Below are 18,962 nucleotides of genomic sequence, written 5' to 3'. Positions count from 1 at the left end.
TCATCTACACCATTTTTTCTAGATTCCACATATATGCATTAATATATGATATTTGTTTTTCTCTTTCTTACTTCACTCTGTATGAATTTTTAGGTCTGGCCACATCTCTGCAAATTGCACAGTTCAAAAAGATATACACACCCCATTGTTCATTGCAGCACTATTTGCAACAGCCAGGACGTGGAAGCAACCTAGATGTCCATCAAGAGATGAATGGATAAAGAAGATGTGGTGTGTATACACACACACACATACACACACACACACACACACACAATGGAATACTACTCAGTCACAAAAAGGAATGAGATGGTTATCTCTATGGGTCCTTACAGTTCAGTGACTGAGCCTGTAGATTCCTCTATATAAACTCAGTAAATGGGTATATGCATGTAGTCAGAGTATAGCACATGTACCTCAATGAACAGAAGTAGAGAGTTTTAGGAATTTTTTGGAGGGAGTGGATCCAATAGGATAGTGGTTCAGATAGAAATAGTACACTATTATTATTATTACAATACACTATTATTAAATTATTATTATTAAATAGTACACTATTATTATTATAGTGGGAAGAATTTTAAATGCCTTCCGTGTCCCAGTCTATATATATGTGTGTGTGTGTGTGTGTGTGTGTGTGCATATATATATATATATATATATCAGTACACTTAACATACACAATAAACATATGTTCAATCAGATGCCCTAAAGGACCATTTTGACTCTCTGACTAAATGGGTTAAAAAAATCACATAAGAGGGGCTGAACTCTTTGATAGGAGCATTTCATATTTATGTTGCCCCTTAAATGCTCAAAAGGGAATGCTTTGTCAGTGTGATTTGAGGTCCCATTTGTGGACTCATTTTTGGAAAACCTTTTAAATTTGGTAGTCTATATTTCACTCTCCACAGGTCAACTCCTTCATCTGAGATTTTCCTGTCTTAGAGCCTAGATTGTTAGGTGTGAAAGGGTCTTTCAAAATCATGTCCATCCATCACCATTCATTTTGCCATTGAGGATAATGAGGGTCAGACTTGTCAAAGATAATAATCAAGTAATTTTCAGAGGCAGAAGTCAAAGCTAAGTTCCTTTATTTTACTCTCAGTCTAGGTCTTTTCCTACCCCTTGTTGCATTATTACTATAATTTGTCCAGTTTTTTTCCCCAATGGGAATATTATTCTTTTATACTTTGAGTTAATTAATCTCCCTCCTTCCTTTCTTTCTCCTTGTGCAAACTTACATGTAGGCTCACAAACTTACATACACCAATATTCCCTTTAGAGGTTTTTGAAAGGAAAGCTTTGTGGTTCTGCTGCTTGACTGTTTTGCCTGGAGGTAAGCTCCAGCTGACAGTTCTGTATTGGGTCTACACTTCTACTTGGTTGGAGGTGGGGGTGGCAGATCAATGTGGCTGAACCCTTTCTTCTTAGTGGAGTGGGAATGGCAACCTCTTTGATGTAGTAGTATTATTATTTTTTTAGTTCATTATTGTCCTCAGAGATGTAATGTGAACAGACAGATTTGTCCAACCTTTATATGGAGCCTGGGCTAAGGCGCGCCCATAGGGATGAAAGGGAGACAGACCATTTATCTTCCGTCTAGGAGCAGCTAGCTAGTAAGCATCACACATCAAGTATGGTAATCCATACTTCCTTTATCCTCCTATTCGCTCTTATCCTTTATGCTCTCTTTCCTTTCCCTTTGCTTCCTTTGCTCTTCCCCTTCTCTCAGAGCTTCCCTGTTTCTCTGCTGGATAGCTTAAAGAATCAAATACTACTTTAGTCTTTCCTAAAACAACCACAGATGCAAACCTTTGCAGCGCTGTATTCTGAGCCCCAGCACAGCCGCGTGCTCAGCACCAAGCAGTGGTGAATCCAAAACCAGCAAAGGGGGAGGGGAAGTGGGAAGGGAGGTGGGGGGGGGGGAGAGAGAGAGAGAAGAGAAGGGAGCGAGAGAGGGGGAGAGAGAGAGGAAGGAAGGGAGGGTGAGAGAGAGAGAGACGGAGAGCGTGAGCGCGCGCAAGCTAGCGAGCAAACCAGAGAGACAGACGGGAGAGGGACCAGGGAGAGACCCAGAGAAACAGAAGAGGAAGCCGAGCTCTGTGAGGGCTCAACCTCCAACTTGTTTCAGTTCGTTCATCCTTCTCTTCTCTCCGCTTCGGGGAAGTGACTGTGGCGCTTGGTAAGAAACATAGCTTTCCCTCCTTCCCCCTCCCCCAAGCTCAGGTCTCCTTAAGCGATAACATCTCTCCCCCGTACGGAGAGTCTCCTTGGGTTGGCCAGCGAGGCGAGACATGCTCTGCAGCTGTGATGCTATCCTGGGTTTCCCAGTGGGGCTGGTGGAAGCCCAGAGTCGGCATCTGGGCAGGGAGACACAGGGGTAAAACCTGATTTGAGGAAGAGGGGTTTGCGATGTGGTTGGTGTATGCGCTATTTGCTTCATTGTCAGTGAATTGTTTTGTTCCTTTTAGGAAGCAGGTCAGCATTGACCTTGCAAATTGCTTGGGGGGCCGGCAGCTGCTGCAGAAAGACACCGAGTGGCCCCTAGCCAGAGCAGAAAGCACTGTCATGACCCCCCAGACAGCCCTAAGCACAGGGATGGGGTAATGGCTGGAGCTTCCTTGCTCCTTTAACTCTTTCTCTGCAGCTGCTTCTCCTTGCTGGAAATGAGAAAGGAGAATACATTGTAGTCCCTTTCCCCTCTCCCTATTACCTCCCCCAGATGCAAGTGAGTAGAAAGTTGTAAATAACTGTTTCCTTTGAAAGCAGGTGGAGACCTCCCCCCTTCCCTTAAGAGGCTCTTTGGGCCTGAGTTCCTTCACAAACTTGGGAGGTTTCCCTTGCTTCTCTGTGGGAAGCCCATTGCCTGCCCACTCCCCATTCCAGGTAGTTAAGCTGATAGGCTAGACCCAGGATTCAGATATCCCACCCCATCAACTGGCAGGCTTGGTATTAGGTCCAGCTCTGTCCTTGGGAGGGAAGAAACACCTGATGGTTTGTCTGGAACTGAATTTCCAGTTTGCTGCTCTTCTGGCTGTGGCTGCGGGTGGCTTAGGCAGGAGGACTGGGGGAGGGGTGGCTGTTGGATTTAGAGAGTGCAGGGTGAAGAGCTGATTGGTGTGAATGGTATGATTTATTGAGGGTCAGTAGGTTCTGGGTGTCTGTAGCTATGCAAGGGTTGGCTAAAGCTCTTGTAGTATATCCTCTCTGAATTGGTCGGGGTGAAGATCTGGTTGCTTGATGGGGGCTCTTTGAGTTGGCGACACAGCTGTACCCGTGGTAGTAATTATAACACCTGCAATGCCAATTGCTGACACTGTTGAGTGCTTACAATGTTTCAAATCTTCGGCTGTGACTTTAACATGTATTATTCTTACATTAACCATATGAAGCAAGATACTATCATTTTTCTTAGTGATGAGGAAACTGAGGCACAGAGACGTTTAGCAATTAAATGCCCTGACTGGGAATTAGAACACAGGCAACCTGGTTCCAGAATGTACAGTCTTGACCACTAAGCACCACTGCCTCCCTGGGGAGAATTTTCTACCCTCGTCTGTTAGGCAAGTGTAGGTATACTAGAAAGGGTGCTGCCTGGCAATTCTTTTTTGGAAAGTAGTAGAGTCCTTTGTCATTGAAGGCAATGGCAACCCACTCCAGTACTCTTGGTTAGAAAATCCCACGGACGGAGGAGCCTGGTAGACTGCAGTCCATGGGGTCGCTAAGAGTCGGACATGACTGAGCGACTTCAGTTTCATTTTTCACTTTCATGCAGTGGAGAAGGAAATGGCAACCCACGCCAGTGTTCTTGCCTGGAGAATCCCAGGGAGGGGGGAGCCTGGTGGGCTGCCGTCTGTGGGGTCACACAGAGTCGGACACGACTGAAGTGACTTAGCAGCAGCAGAGTCCTTGTGTAAAGTAACAGGAATTTAGAGTGGGGCATAGTGTCTAGCTATTGTGGAGCCAAGCCTCATCTGGATTTCCTAGAGGGGCTGCCCAAAAGACTTTCCTTGGACAGCCTGCTTTCCTTTGAAAAGAATGCCAGGAAAGACTTCATTTTTCCATTGTCATGGCCTCATCCATCTAACATCCAGCTAAAGACTCCTTTTAGGACCAGCTGTCGCTCTTTTCTTCTGAGAGCTTCGAGTCACCTTGTTCTGAAAATTGTAGAGTACTAAAACCTTGGAACTGGAAGGATCCCTAAAGGTTATTAAGCTTTACTTCTCCACCCAGTACTTGAATTTGTCCTAAGCATCCAATTCTTTGACTAATTTCTATTTGAACTCCCTGGAGTGACAGAGAGCTCATTAGGTGGCTCCTTCTATACTGTCAGGAAGTAATCCCTGTTATAAGCCAATGTCTATCTCCCTGTAACGTCTCTTCGTTGGTTCTTTGGGACTTTCTAGAACAAATTTGCTTCTTAATAATAGTGCCTTAGATAGTTGAAGACAGCTGTATCTCTCCCCTCAAGCCTTGAATCTGACAGGACCACAAGGAAGGGATCATCATGTGTCTCATTTGGGGGACTAGACTTTTATTAATATGGCCTATTATACCATTCTCTTGTTTGTCAGCCACAGACTGATCATACTGAGTTTTGTAAAGCAGCCTTAATCTTGTATGTTCTCTTCCTTGGAAAAGCTTGCTATCTGGTATCAAGTGGACTGATGGGAACAAAGATGGTCTCTGTTCTTTTCCAAAAACCAGAAATCAGTGCTATTTCTTCTGAAGCCCCAGAATGTCCATATAGCAGGCAGAGAATAAGCATGTGGGAAGATTTGGGAAGAAAGGGTTAACCATAATTATAAAGGAAACATTTGGAATCTTGTGATTCAAGATTCATAGTATATAAAAGATAGAAGAATAAATTGTTATATCAGTGTCTCAGGAACAATGACATCACTGAGGGGATGGTACAGAGGGGGACTGGGTGGAATAGGAGTGAGCATGTGGTGTGTTGGAGTGGAAAACTGACCTGGTTGTTAGGAAAGTTGAGTTCTATTGCTAGCTCTGAAAAAATTGCCAGTTACGTTAGACACATGATTTCCTCTGCATGGATCTCAGCTTCTCTGAGGGGTTTTCAGCTCTGCAATTCTCTGTCTGAAGTAAATTGTAAAATCTCAGGGTTCTAAGGGACTTCAGAAATCATCTAGGCCAGTTCTTCTCAAACTTGAACGTGCAAAAGAATCCCCTGAGGATCTTGTTAAAATGTTAATTCCGATTCCGAGGGTCTGGGGTGGGAACCTGAGTTTTGCATTTTCAACAAAATGACAGGTAATCCTTAAACTGCTGTTCCAGTGCTTTTCTTTTTTTTTTAAATTTTATTTTATTTTTAAACTTTACATAATTGTATTAGTTTTGCCAAATATCAAAATGAATCCGCCACAGGTATACATGCGTTCCCCATCCTGAACCCTCCTCCCTCCTCCCTCCCCATACCATCCCTCTGCTGGGCATACACACTGAGGAAACCAGAAGGGAAAGAGACACGTGTACCCCAATGTTCATCGCAGCACTGTTTATAATAGCCAGGACATGGAAGCAACCTAGATGTCCAGTGTTTTTCAAACTATCTAGGTGAAGAACCAGTTTTTTAAAATTTCCCAATCCACCACAGATAGTTTCTTTAGTAAAATACATTAAGTATGAATTACTAGAAAAATAAAAGCCATGCAAAATATACGCTATCATTTTATTGTTAGATTCAACAGACATAAAATTAATTTTTTTCAAGTTGAGTTGCTACATTTTGTAAGTACATATTCTCAATTTCTGCATGTGTGTGCTTCTCAATTTTATACTTAGGTCATTGCTGTCTAGTAATAATAGTTTGTAGATAAGCAATGATCCTTGGACCACACTTCGAGCAGCACTGTTCTAGGCTACCTGCCCATCTATCTAATTTAAGAGGCTCAGATTGGGCCCAGTTATAGTTTCTAAATAATCCCTGCCAAATGATCTTTCACCCTCAGGTTAGTATCTCCTTTGATGGAAAATTTAATATCCTCTCAAAGTAGCATTAGTTGGGTGTTGTGACTGCAATAACGGGTTTTTAAAAGCTTCTATAAATTCCACTCTTAGATTATATATTTCAAGCTAGTAGGGGGCTGTATCAGTCCAGTTTATTGTAACGTCAGACACTATCATAGTATATGGCATAAAGTAGGTGCTTGTTAAATTAAAGGAACAGACGAGTTGGTGCTAGTGATGACTTTTGGGGCCATATGTTCATTTTAAAAGTAATTTTGTTTTCTTTCCAGCATTTTGGGGGGCAATATTCATCGTATTTTTACAAATTTCTTATGTTGAATTAGAAGGCAAGCTCACCTGTCCCAGATAGCTACCAGGCATCTTAATTTTACTTTGAAGGAATTATAGGAAGATAAGAAAATATTTTTCTACATTCTAGGTCCCAAATTTTTACCTTTAACCCAGTCATTCATCAGTTCAGTCATTCAACAGCTATTTATTCAGTGATATGGTTAAGCACCGTGCAGATGTTAGAAAGGTAAGCTACACAGACATGGTACTTGCTTATTTGGGGCTTGTAGTCTGATGGGGAAGAGGTAATAAATCAGATAATCACACAACTGTGTTATTTCAGTCAGCAACACATGTTTTAAAGGAAAAGTATGGGTGGAGTAGGGCTAGGAAGGTATATAACAGAGGAAATCTGATCTGGTTTGGGGTTTAAGAAAACCTTCCTTGAGGAAGTAATATTAAGGCTGAATAAAGACATGCGGGTGGGGTGACGGTGATAGAAGGGATGGAGTAGTTTTCTAGATGAAGGGAAGAGCACGCATGAGGATCCTAGGATGAGAGAAGCATAGTGACTTTGGAAAATTGAGCAAACTCTGGGATGGCTGGAGTGAGACACTGTAAGGATTTTGGCCTTTATTCCAGAAACAAAGGGACTGATTGAAGGCTTTCAAGCAAGGAGGCTGATATGACCTTAACTGAATCTATTCAGTATAAGGTTATTACGAGCACATTATGGACCAAAGAAAATGTGGGAGACACAGACTGATTTAGGAATAGTCTCTGCCCTCCAAGATGACACAGTCAAATAGGAGAGAGAAGAAATATACAAACAACTATGATACTATGAGAACCACACTCATAAAAGAAGGAAAGGGCTTGCAGCCAAAGAGATCAAAAACAGCTTCCTGGAAGTAGCATTTGAACTGGGTTTTGAAAATTGGACAAACTGTGGAGAGAGTTTGGGGGATGGGAAAGGTGTTCTAGGCAGAGGCCAGAAAAATGTATTGGGAACAGTGAATTCAGTTGCATTGGAGTATGGTAAGTATGTGATAAATGTTTTGTGAGGTACTTGGAGGGCTTCACTATAAATAATATTGAATGCTAGCTTGGAAACTTAGGACTTTGCTCTTTATGTAGTAGAGTCATCTCCCTTATTTTATGGATGAGCAATCTGATCCTTGGAGGTGGAGTGACTTGATTTGAGTGAGGTCACACAGGTAGTACTATTGCTATAGCCCACCAAGAAGTACTGGGCACAGTTGGAAAAAAATATGGGATTGGAGCTCTGGAAAGAACTTATCTGGAGAGAGGGATTTGAGAGTTATCGATAAAGAAGCAAAACCTGAAGTAGAAAAAAAAGGATCTAAGGATTTCTTTGGAGAATGCTTATCTTAGGATGTGTGCATGCTAAGTCGCTTCAGTCGTGTTCGACTCTTTGCGACCCTGTGGACTGTAGCCCACCAGGCTCCTCTATCCTTGGGATTCTTCAGGCAAGAATACTGGAGTGGGTTGCCATGCCCTCCTCCAGGGGATCTTCCCAACCTAGAGACTGAACCTACGTTTCTCATGTCTCCTACATTGGCAGACGTGCTCTGTACCGCCAGCGCCACTTGGGAAGCCCAAAGTGTTAGCTGCTCAGTCCTGTCTGACTCTTTTCGACCCCATGGACTATATAGCCCACCAGGCTTATCTGTCCAAGGAATTGTCAAGGCAAGAAAAACTGGAGTAGGTAGCCATTCCCTTCTCCAGGGGATCTTCCTGACCCCAGGGATTAAACCCGGGTCTCCCACATTGTGAGCAGATTCTTTACCATGTGAGCCATCAGGAAAGGGAAAACAAATATCAGTTTGTATGAAAGCTATGAAGGAGGAGACATCAGACATGTAGAAGGAAAATTAGGGGAGTATAGTATTGTGAATGGAGAAGGCACTGGTAACCCACTCCAGTACTCTTGCCTGGAGAATCCCATGGACGGAGGAGCCTGGTAGGCTGCAGTCCATCAGGTTGCTAAGAGTCGGACATGACTGAGCGACTTCACTTTCACTTTTCACTTTCATGCATTGGAGAAGGAAATGGCAACCCACTTCAGTGTTCTTGCCTGGAGAATCCCAAGGATGAGGGGAGCCTGGTGGCTGCCGTCTATGCGGTCGCACAGAGTCAGACATGACTGAAGCGACTTAGCAGCAGCAGCAGTATTGTGAAAGAGCCAAGAGAAGAGAGGCCTTATCCACTGATTGAACAAATATTTTGTGACTACATAAGATTGACTAAGCATGTCCCATATAATAGTGACCAAAATAGACATGGTTGTTGTCACTTTGGGGCTCATGGTTTAGATGTGGAGATAGACTTTATTCTACAAGCTACTGAACTATATAATTGTATTTTGCCATCAGTGTATAGAGGAAAATGTACTGCTTTAAGAAGGAAGGTGTGGTCAACATGTTAGACTTTTCACAGAAGTTGAATGTACTGAGACACGATACCCTGCTTCTAACAGTCCTCCCCCATTTTGATGCTCACAGTGCTTCCTAACAGTTAAGACTGGGTGATGCGTATCCATTTTGCAGATGTTCAACCGATGATAGTGCTGTAAGGAAAGATTACATGTCGTGTTGCACAGCTGAAACTGTCAATGAGCCAGGACTCTTTCCAGACCTCCCAACTTTCCCCATTCTATAAATTAGAGAAAGAGGCACTTGATTTTAAAAATGATGAATAATTAGATATTAAAGATCTCTCTTAAATAGGATTTTGGATAGCCTACTCCTAGGTTCTAGTCCTGGCATAGAGGCTTAGTTTCTTGTGACAAATCACCTGTCTTATTTGAGCTTCTAACGGTAAAATGAGGAGGGTTGGATTAGACCTGGATGATTTATAAAGACTCCCAACTGTAAGGTTCTGTGGTTCATGCTCTATTCTGTACTATATTCTAATGGTCCTGTGCAGGTAGTTCAGGCCCAGTTATTTATTTAAGGAACACAGGATTTTATATGGAATTCTGAAGGTTGCTAACTTCGGTGGAATAATTCACAGGGTCTGAAAGAGATCACAGCAAGACCCTTTTATTGTTCCATTTATGAGATTGCTGAAATCATGACTGTCTTGTTAGCTAAGGACAGAACTGATTGTATTCTAAAATCTGTAGTAAATCTGGGTATTGGATAATATTTCTACTATTGCTGGTTTGAAATACACTAAGAGTACTGAAAAAAAAATGGTACAGTATACTGTGAAATAGAGGCAAGATGATTAACTCATGTTCTTAAATGTTGTCTCTTCCTAGGGGGAACATATATGATAAAGGGAAATATTGGTTGGTAATAGAAAAACACCTTTTATATTTCAAACGTGGCTTTTAAAATATTGACATTTATACACAGTATGTCTCCTCACCATACACAGAAGGAAGAATAAAAATCTCCAGGAAGTATATTTTGAAGGGTGCTTTTTCTCTTTAGAAAATGATTTCTTAAAAGAAATCAAGTATTACACAGATTTTTTTGAAGGGAAGGGGAGGTGGATGGGAATGGATTATGTAAGTGATCATAGCATAAAATAACTTTTTAAAATAGTACAAGAGAAGCTCATATGACATATATTTTGAGTATCTTCTACTTGAGATACTTCAATTTTCAGTATCATACTTAACACACAGTGTCCAAATCTGGAAATCTGGACTCTGTACTCAAGGCATGGCTGATAAGTGCCATCGTTAAAAACATTTTACACATTTATTAATCTACCTTGAGGCTATAAAATCTGCCTTTAAACAGATTTTTTCCAGATATAAAAGTAAAACAGCCTCAGAAAATTTGGAAAATGGAGAGAAGCTAATACAAATCACCTCTGAATACCTAGCCCAAAGATAACTTGTTCTACTTCCTTCCAGATGTTTCCATGTTTACATGATTGAGATCATACCTTATATTCTATTTTATATGTGGTTTCTCCATTGGTATCATATTGTGAGCATTTCCCATGTGATTCAGCAGCCTTCAAACAATTCTAACAGCTACTGTACATAATTTTCAGTTGTAAAATTTATACCCAATTTATTTAAGAGATCCTATATTGGTCATTTAAATTATTTTCACTTGTAAGTTATCATAAATAGCCTTGCAATGTGTATACCCTTATGCATAAATCTTTGCTTCTTTGAACCTTGCCCCATTCAGGTTTTTATTCAATGTCACCTCGATGAGGTCTTCTGTAACAACTGTAACATAAAAATGAAAACTCTTCTCCCTTAACACTTACTTTTTTCCTTTCTTGCCTTATTTTTTCTCTCTGGTCTGTATCATCACCTAACAGACTAGATATTTTATTTATTTGTTACCTGAATCCTTGTATTAAAAGGTAAGCCTGTCAAGTACAGGGATTTTTTTTTCTATTTTGTTTGTTTTATGGGTTTTTATGAAGGCATTACTGTGCCTAAGTTCAGTTCAGTTGCTCAGTTGTGTCTGAGTCTTTGTGCCTAAGGATATTATTGTGCCTAAGGATATTACATTTTCAAAGGTTCTTGACATAAGTGTGAAGTTGTCCTACTGTATAAGATGGCCAATTTCTGCTAGTAATCCTATGCCAGTACTGGGTATTGTTATTCTTTTTTTTTAATTGGAGGCTAATTACTTTACAATATTGTGGTGGTTTTTGCCATACATTCACATGTTTAAATTCTTTGCCAATCTGATAGAGGCAAAACAGTATTCTATAATTTTAATATGTTTCTTTTATTATAGTTAGCATGGATACTTTCCTGTGTTTCCTGGTCACTTTTGTTTCCTTCCTGTAAGCATGTATTGATGACCTATATGCATTTTTCTTTTGAGAACTTAAGTGTTTCTTATTCACTTGTGGGGACAATGTGCGCATTTACTAGACATTAGATCTTTCTTCAGGCAATGGCAGCCCACTCCAGTACTCTTGCCTGGAAATCCCATGGACAGAGGAGCCTGGAAGGCTGCAGTCCATGGGGTTGCTGAAGGTCGGACACGACTGAGCGACTTCATTTTCACTTGTCACTTTCATGCATTGGAGAAGGAAATGGCAACCCACTCCAGTGTTCTTGCCTGGAGAATCCCAGGGACGGGGGAGCCTGGTGGGCTGCCGTCTATGGGGTCACACAGAGTCAGACACGACTGAAGCGACTTAGCAGCAGCAGTAGCAGCAGATCTTTCTTCTGGGGTATATGTGGAATGTATTTTCCAGATTGTGTTTTAATTTAACTTTAATGTACAAATTAGCTTTTATGTAATTATTTATGCCTCTGTCTCTTTTCATTTGTATTTTTTTTCTGATAAATTAATATTTAAGAAGTTTTTCCTTATCCAAAATGGGATAAGTGTTTGAATGGATTGTGTTTTCATTTTTATTGCTTATGTTTAATTGTTTAATCCCCCTGGAATTTATTGTGGTGTGAGGTACTTTTCAAAATTGTTTTCCTCTTCAGTGGTTTTACAGTACCAAATATTGAATAAAGCATTCTTTCCGACCATTCTGTGATACCATATTATATATTATAGTACAAATTATTATATTTAGTATGTTCTCTTTGGGTTTCTTTTTTCTGTTTTTCATTTCTTCTAGCTTGTCTCTTCTTGATCTAGTTGCAAAGTTTAAATCTTATTGCAGTTGCAGTTTTTATTACCTCAGCTCTTCTACTTAATTTGTATAACTATATAGAGTGTATAGGGGCTTCCCGAGTGGCTCAGTAGGTAAAGAATCCACTTGCAATGCAGGAGATGCAGGTTTGATCCCTGGATTCAGAAGATTCCCTGCAGGAGGGCACAGTAACCCACTCCAGTATTCTTACCTGAAGAATCCCATGGACAGAGGAGCCTGGCGGGCTACAGTCTATAGTGTCATACAGAGTCAGACATGATTGAAGCAGTTTAGCATGCATGCATAGAGAGTATATAATAGCAGTAACATCTATTTTATGTTTTTAATTTTATGAACTGGATCTCTCTATACATACAGAGAAAATGTTATTTATAATTTTAACTTTCATTCCTTCCACTTAACTCAAATTTATTATTATAAATTTTTTACATGTTTGTTTTCTTCTATTTTTTAACTTTGAAGAATTTAAAATATTGACAAGGAGACTCAGAAGTATGTAAAACAATGAGCAAATAACCACATATATGCTTTCTCAGAATGAACAAGTGTTATTAGCATTTTGTTATTTCTTGTTCAGATATGTCTTAATGAAATAAAACATTGCAGATAAACTTTATCTTCCCTTTGAGTCTAGGCCCAGCTTCATTTTTTCCCATATCCTTTCAAAATATAACATGCAGAGCCACCCACATTTGCTTATTTTTTGTTTGGTCACTTTCTACTAACTGATTTGTAAAAGAGTTCTTTTTATATTCTGGATACTAATTATTTGTCAGTTATATATGTTGCATATATCTGCTTCTAATATGTCACCTTGGCTTTCTGTTTGTTTATAGGGTCATTTTTAGTATAGAAATTTTAGATTTTCATTATAAATTTATGAATTTTTTCCTTCATGAATTGTTATTTTTGTGTCATATTTAAGAAGTATTTTCTTATTCCATCAACATAAAAGACTTTCTCCAAATTTTCTTTAAAATTTAAAACATTTTGCTTCACTTTTTAAGAACATCTGGATTTTATTTTTACATGTGATGTGAAATATAGGTCGATTTTTTTCTGTGTCAAATATCATTTGTTAATTTATACACAACTGATTTACAGTGTAAAGTCCATCATATAACCTAATTTCCATAGATGCTTGCATCTATTTCTGGCCTGTCTATATGCTCTATTAATCCATTTGTGTACACTTGTGTTGTTTTAATTATGAATGCTTTATATCAATCTTGATTATTTTGTAAGGTCAAGTTATTTTTCATTCTCTGCAGTTACCCACACCCACACCATTTTTCTTGTTCTTTCTGAGTTGTCTTGATTATTTTTGGCCCTTTATTCCCTTTAACTTAATTTTTAAAATAAGATTGTCAAATTCCAATAAAATCATGTTGATTTTTCTTCCAATTTTATTGAATATGTAGAATGAATTCAAGCAGAATTGGCATATTTTTGATAAAGAGATTTACTACTTATGAATAGTGTATCTCAATATTATTTACATTCTATTTTTATAATCTTTGATAGAGATTTATAGTTTTATTAATACTTTTATGTATAAGATATATTCCTGCTGCTGCTGCTAAGTCGCTTCAGTCGTGTCCGACTCTGTGCGACCCCATAGACAGCAGCCCACCAGGCTGCCCCGTCCCTGGGATTCCCCAGGCAAGAACACTGGAGTGGGTTGCCATTTCCTTCTCCAATGCATGAAAGTGAAAAGTGAAAGTGAAGTCACTCAGTCGTGTCTGACTCTTAGCAACCCAGTGGACTACAGCCTACCAGGCTCCTCCGTCCATGGGATTTTCCAGGCAAGAGTACTGGAGTGGGGTGCCATTGCCTTCTCCGAAGATATATTCCTAGGCATCTTCAATTTTTTACTCAAATTTATTAAGACACACTTCTCATGAAATAAAATGTACCCTTGAGAGTACACATTTCAAAATTTCGACAGATGTATATGATCAGATAACCATGACCACCACTGCAATAAAGATACAGAAAATTTCCCTCCCCTCAAAAAGGTCACTTGTGCCTGTTTGCAGTCAGTTATCTGGGAAAGAATTTATCTGTCTTTATAGTTTTGCTTCTTCTGTAATATATAAATGGAGTCATATAGTATGTAGCCTTTTGTATTTGGCTTCTTTCATTTAGCACATTTTTTTTTTAATTTTATTTTATTTTTAAACTTTACATAATTGTATTAGTTTTGCCAAATATCAAAATGAATCCATCACAGGTACATGTTTTTATGATTCATCTCTGTAATTGTATGTATGAGCAGTTTGTTCTTTACTATTGTTTTATTAAAATGTTTATTTATTTGGCTGTGCCAGGTCTTAGTTGTGGCATGTGGGATCTAGTTCCCTGACCAAGGATCTAACCTGGGCCCCCTGCATTGGGAGCACAGAGTCTTAGCCACTGGACTACCAGGGAAGCCCCTATTTATTATTGTTGAGTAGTGTATTTATTCATTAGTTGATGGACGTTTGGGTGTTTTCCACTTTTTTGCTATTATAAGTAATTCTGTTATAAATGTTCTTATACAGGTTTTTGTTTGCACATATATTTGCATTGAAATTCTCTCTGAGGATAATTTCTGGGTTATATAGCAATTGAATACTGTTATAAGAAGCTGTCAAACTGTTCTCCAAAGTAGCTATACCATTTTGTATTCCTACTAGCAGCATATAAGAGTCCTAGTTGCTCAACATCCCCACCTACACTTGGCATTTTCAGTGTTTTTTTAATTATTAAACTTAAGTGTTAGAGAAGTTTTAGATATACAAAAAACTGAAGAGAATGTATGGAGAGTTACTTTATCTGTTCCCCCTCAGTTTCCTCTACTACTGACATTTTGCATTAATGTAGCACATTTGTTAAAACTGATAAACTAATATTGATATAATCATGAAATAAGTCCATAGTTCTGAATTTGGGTTCATTCTTTGTGTCCTACAGTTATATGAGTTTTAACAAGTGTATGCCATGTGTTCATTATCACAGTATACAGAATATTTTACCACCCTACATGTACTCTGTGTTCTACCTACCCTCTCTCTCTCCTGAACCCCTAGCAACCACACTTATCTTTTTACTGTCTCTTTACTGTTGCTTTTTCCAGAATGTCATACAGTTGGAATCTTACAGTATGTAGCCTTTTCAGACTGGCTTCTTTCACTTAGTAATGTGTATTTAAGGATCTTCCATGTATTTTCAAGGTTTTATAGCTCATTTCTTTTTATTGACAAATAATAGTCCATTGGCCAGATGTACCACAGTCTTTTATTCCCATTTACTATAGAAGGACATTGTGGTTGCTTCCAAGTTTTGGCAATTATGAATGAAGCTGCTATAAACATTCATGTGTAGGTTTTTGTGCAGATAATGTTTTCAACTCATTTGGGTAAATACTAAGGCACACAATTGCTGGATCACATGGTTAGACTATGTTTAGCTTTGTAGGAAACTGCCAAAGTGTCTTCCACCGTGGCTGCACCATTTTGCATTCCCACCAGCAATGAGTGAGTGTTCTTGTCGCTCCATATTATCATCAGCAATTGTTGTCAGTGTTTTGGAATTTAGTTGCTCTAATAGATTTGTAGTGTCATCTCATTGTTGTTTTACTTTGCAATTCCCTAATGACATATGAGTTGAATGTCTTTTCATATGCTTATTTGCTATTCATATATTATATAGTCTTTGCTCAGGTGTCTTTTCAGATCTTTTGCCTATTTTTAACTGAGTTACTTATTTTCTTATTTTAGAATTTTAAGAGTTCTTAGAATATTTTGGGCACAAATTCTTTCTCATATATATGTCTTTGCAAACATTTTCTCCCAGTCTGTCTTGTGTTTCCATTCTCTTAACAGTGCCTTTCTCAAAGCAAGCATTTTTTATTTTAATGAAATCCAATTTATCATTTTTTTTTCTTTCATGGATTGTGCTTTTGGTATGAAATCTAAAAATTCATCACCAAGAACAAGGTCACCTATATTTTCTCCTATTTTATCTTCTAGAAGTTTTATACTTTTGCATTTTACATTTATGTGTGTGATCCATATTGGTATAAAGTCTGGGTCTAGATTCATTTTTGTATTTGTGGATATCCAGTTGTCCAGCACCATTTATTGAAAAGAGTTTTCTTTTTCCAATGAATTGCCTTTGCTCCTTTGTCGAAGATCACTTGACTATATTTGTGGATCTATTTCTGGGCTTTCTATTCTTTTCCATTGATCTATTTGTGTATCCTTTCACCAATACCAAAGTCTCTTGATTACAATAACTTTATAGTAATTTTTGCCATTGTGTAGTATCAGTCCTTTAGTTGTATTCCTCTTCTTCAGTATTGCTTGATTATTTTGGGTCTTTTGCCTTTCCATATAAACTTTAGAATTAGTTTATTGAGATCCACAAAAATCTTGGTGGGATTTTGATGGTGCTGTGTGTGCTTAGTCTCTCAGTGTGTCTGACTCTTTGCAACCCATGGACTGTAGCTTGCCAGGCTCCTCCGTCCATGGGGATTCTCCAGGCAAGAATACTGGAATGGGTTGCCATGCCCTACTCCAGGAAATCTTCCCAACCCAGAGACTGAACCCAGGTCTCCCACATTGCAGGAGGATTCTTTACCATCTGAAGGGACATCCAGTAGTTTTGATTGGAATTGTGCCAGATCTGTAGATCAAGTTGGCAAGAACAGAATCTAATAGTATTATATCTTCATATCCATGAATATGAAACATCTCTCCATTTATTTAGATCTTCTTGATTTCTTTCATCGAAGTTTTGTAGTTTCCTCTTATAGATCTTACATATATATTTTTTTACAGTTATATATATTTCATCTTTTGGTACTGATTTAAATAGTGTTGTTTTTAATTTCAAATTTCAGTTGTTCATTGCTGGTATATAAGAAAGTAATTGACTTCTGTTTATTAACTTTTTATTTTGGTTCATTTTCTTTTAGCCTAGAGTGAATGTGTAGTGGTAGCTCACTGTGGTTTAATTTGCAGAACTCTGTGACTCATGATGGGCTTCTCAGGTGGCGCTAGTGGTAAAGAACCTGTCTGCCAATGCAGGTGATGTAAGAGAGGTGGGTTCAATTCCTATGTTGGGGAGATCCCCTGCAAGAGAGCATGGCAACCCACTCTAGTATTGTTGCCTGGAGAATCCCATGGACAGAGGAGACTGGAGGGCTACAGTCCTTAGGGTTGCAAAGAGTTGGACATGACTGAGCGACAGCACAGCACGTGACTATAATACTGAACATGTTCATGTGCTTATTGGCCATCTCTGTATGTTCTTTGGAGAAATGTCCATGAAAATCGGGATGTTTGTACTCCTATTATTGAATTGTGTGTGTATATATATATATGTGTGTGTATATATATATATATATATATATAATTCTTTAAAAATATGTTTTGAAAATATTTTCTCCTGTTATGTGACCTTTTAAATTTTTCTATGTAGGCTTTCTATATGACTTTTTTTTTTGTATTCTGAGAAGTCTTCACCTTAACTAGATTCATAATGATCCTTTCATTTGTTTTCTTCCAGAATTTTATCGTTTAAGTTCTTTGATTTATGTCTTTGATACATATTTAGATGACTTTTGTCTTTGGCGCAAGGGTAAAGTTTGTTTTTGTAGTTTTCAGGATATAGGTTTGAATATATTTTATTAACTTTGTTCTAAGTATTATATTTTTATCATATATAAATGATATAGCATTTTAAACTTTTTTAGTATTTATTTAACTGTAGTTGATTTACAATATTGTGTTGGTTTCAGATACACAGCTTCAAATTCTTTTCTATTATAGGCTTTATTACAAGATACTGAATATAGTTCCATGTGCTGTATAGTAAATCTTTGGTGTTTATCTGTTTTATACATTGTGGTGTGTATCTGTTAATCCCATATGCCTAATTTATCCCCCTCTCCCCTTTCCCCTTTGGTAGCCATAAGTTTGTTTTCTATGCCTGTGAGCCTGTTTATGTTTGTAAATAACTTCTTTAGTATCATAGTTTAGATTCTACATGTAAGTGATATAATATGATATTTGTCTTTCTCTATCTGACTTATTTCACTTAGGATGATAATCTCTAGATTCATCCATGTTGCTGCAAATGGCAATTCATTCTTTTTTATGGCTGAGTAGCATTCCAATGTGTATATATACTACATATTCTTTATCCATTCATTTATTGATGGAAATTTAGGTTGCTTCCATGTCTTGGCTATTGTAAATATTGCTGCTATGAACACTTGGGTGAATTAGAGTTTTCTCTAGATATATGCCAAGGAGTGGGATTGTGGAATCTAATGGTAGCTCTGTTTTTAGTTTTTAGGGACCCTCCATATTCTTTTTCATAGTGGCTGTACCAATTTACATTCCCACCAACAGTGTAGGAAGATCCCTTTTCTCTACACCCTCTGCAGCATTTATTCTTTGCAGACTTTTGATGATGGCTCCACATTCTCACCCATGTCAGGTGATACCTCATTGTAATTTTGATTTGCATTTCTCTAATAAGAAGCAATGTGGAACATCTTTTCATATGACTGTTAGCTATCTGTATATCTTCTTTGGAGAAAGGTCTCTTTAGGTTTCCTGCCCAGTTTTTGATTGTTGTTTGTTTTGTTTGTTTGATATTGAGTTGTATGTGCTGTTGTATATTTTGGAAATTAAGCCCTTGTTGGTCTCATCATTTGCAAATATTTTCTCCCAGTCCATAGATCGTCTTTTTGTTTTCTCTATGGTTTATTTTGCTCTGCAAAAGCTTATAAATTTGGTTAGCTCCCATTTGATTATTTTTGCTTTTATTTCTTTTGCCTTGGGAAACTGACCTAAGAAAATATTGCTATGATTTATGTCCAAGAATGTTTTGCCTATGTCTTCTTCAAGAAGTTTTATGGTGTTACGTCTTATATTTAAGTTTTTAAGCCATTTTGGGTTTATTTCTGTGTGTAGTCTGACAGTGTTCTAACTTCATTGATTTACATGTTGGCTGTCCAGCTTTCCCAATATCACTTGCTGAAGAGACTGTCTTTTCTCCATTTTGTATGCTTGCCTCCT

The 18,962-nt window shown here is 38.3% G+C and overlaps 1 protein-coding gene across 1 annotated transcript in view; it reads left to right on the top strand.

Moving 5' to 3' along the window:
* The first annotated feature begins 1,966 nt into the window (after positions 1 to 1,966).
* GABRA3 (gamma-aminobutyric acid type A receptor subunit alpha3) overlaps positions 1,967 to 18,962 on the top strand; it is a 240,934-nt gene continuing 223,938 nt past the window's right edge. The window contains exon 1 of the mRNA XM_019956417.2: positions 1,967 to 2,185. The gene's annotated coding sequence lies outside the window, so the exon portion shown is untranslated. The remainder of the gene's footprint in view (positions 2,186 to 18,962) is intronic.

The sequence above is a fragment of the Bos indicus genome, chromosome X, assembly GCF_029378745.1.
Source record: "Bos indicus isolate NIAB-ARS_2022 breed Sahiwal x Tharparkar chromosome X, NIAB-ARS_B.indTharparkar_mat_pri_1.0, whole genome shotgun sequence".
Lineage (NCBI taxonomy): Eukaryota > Metazoa > Chordata > Mammalia > Artiodactyla > Bovidae > Bos > Bos indicus.
This window is presented reverse-complemented; position numbering and strand designations above follow the sequence as displayed.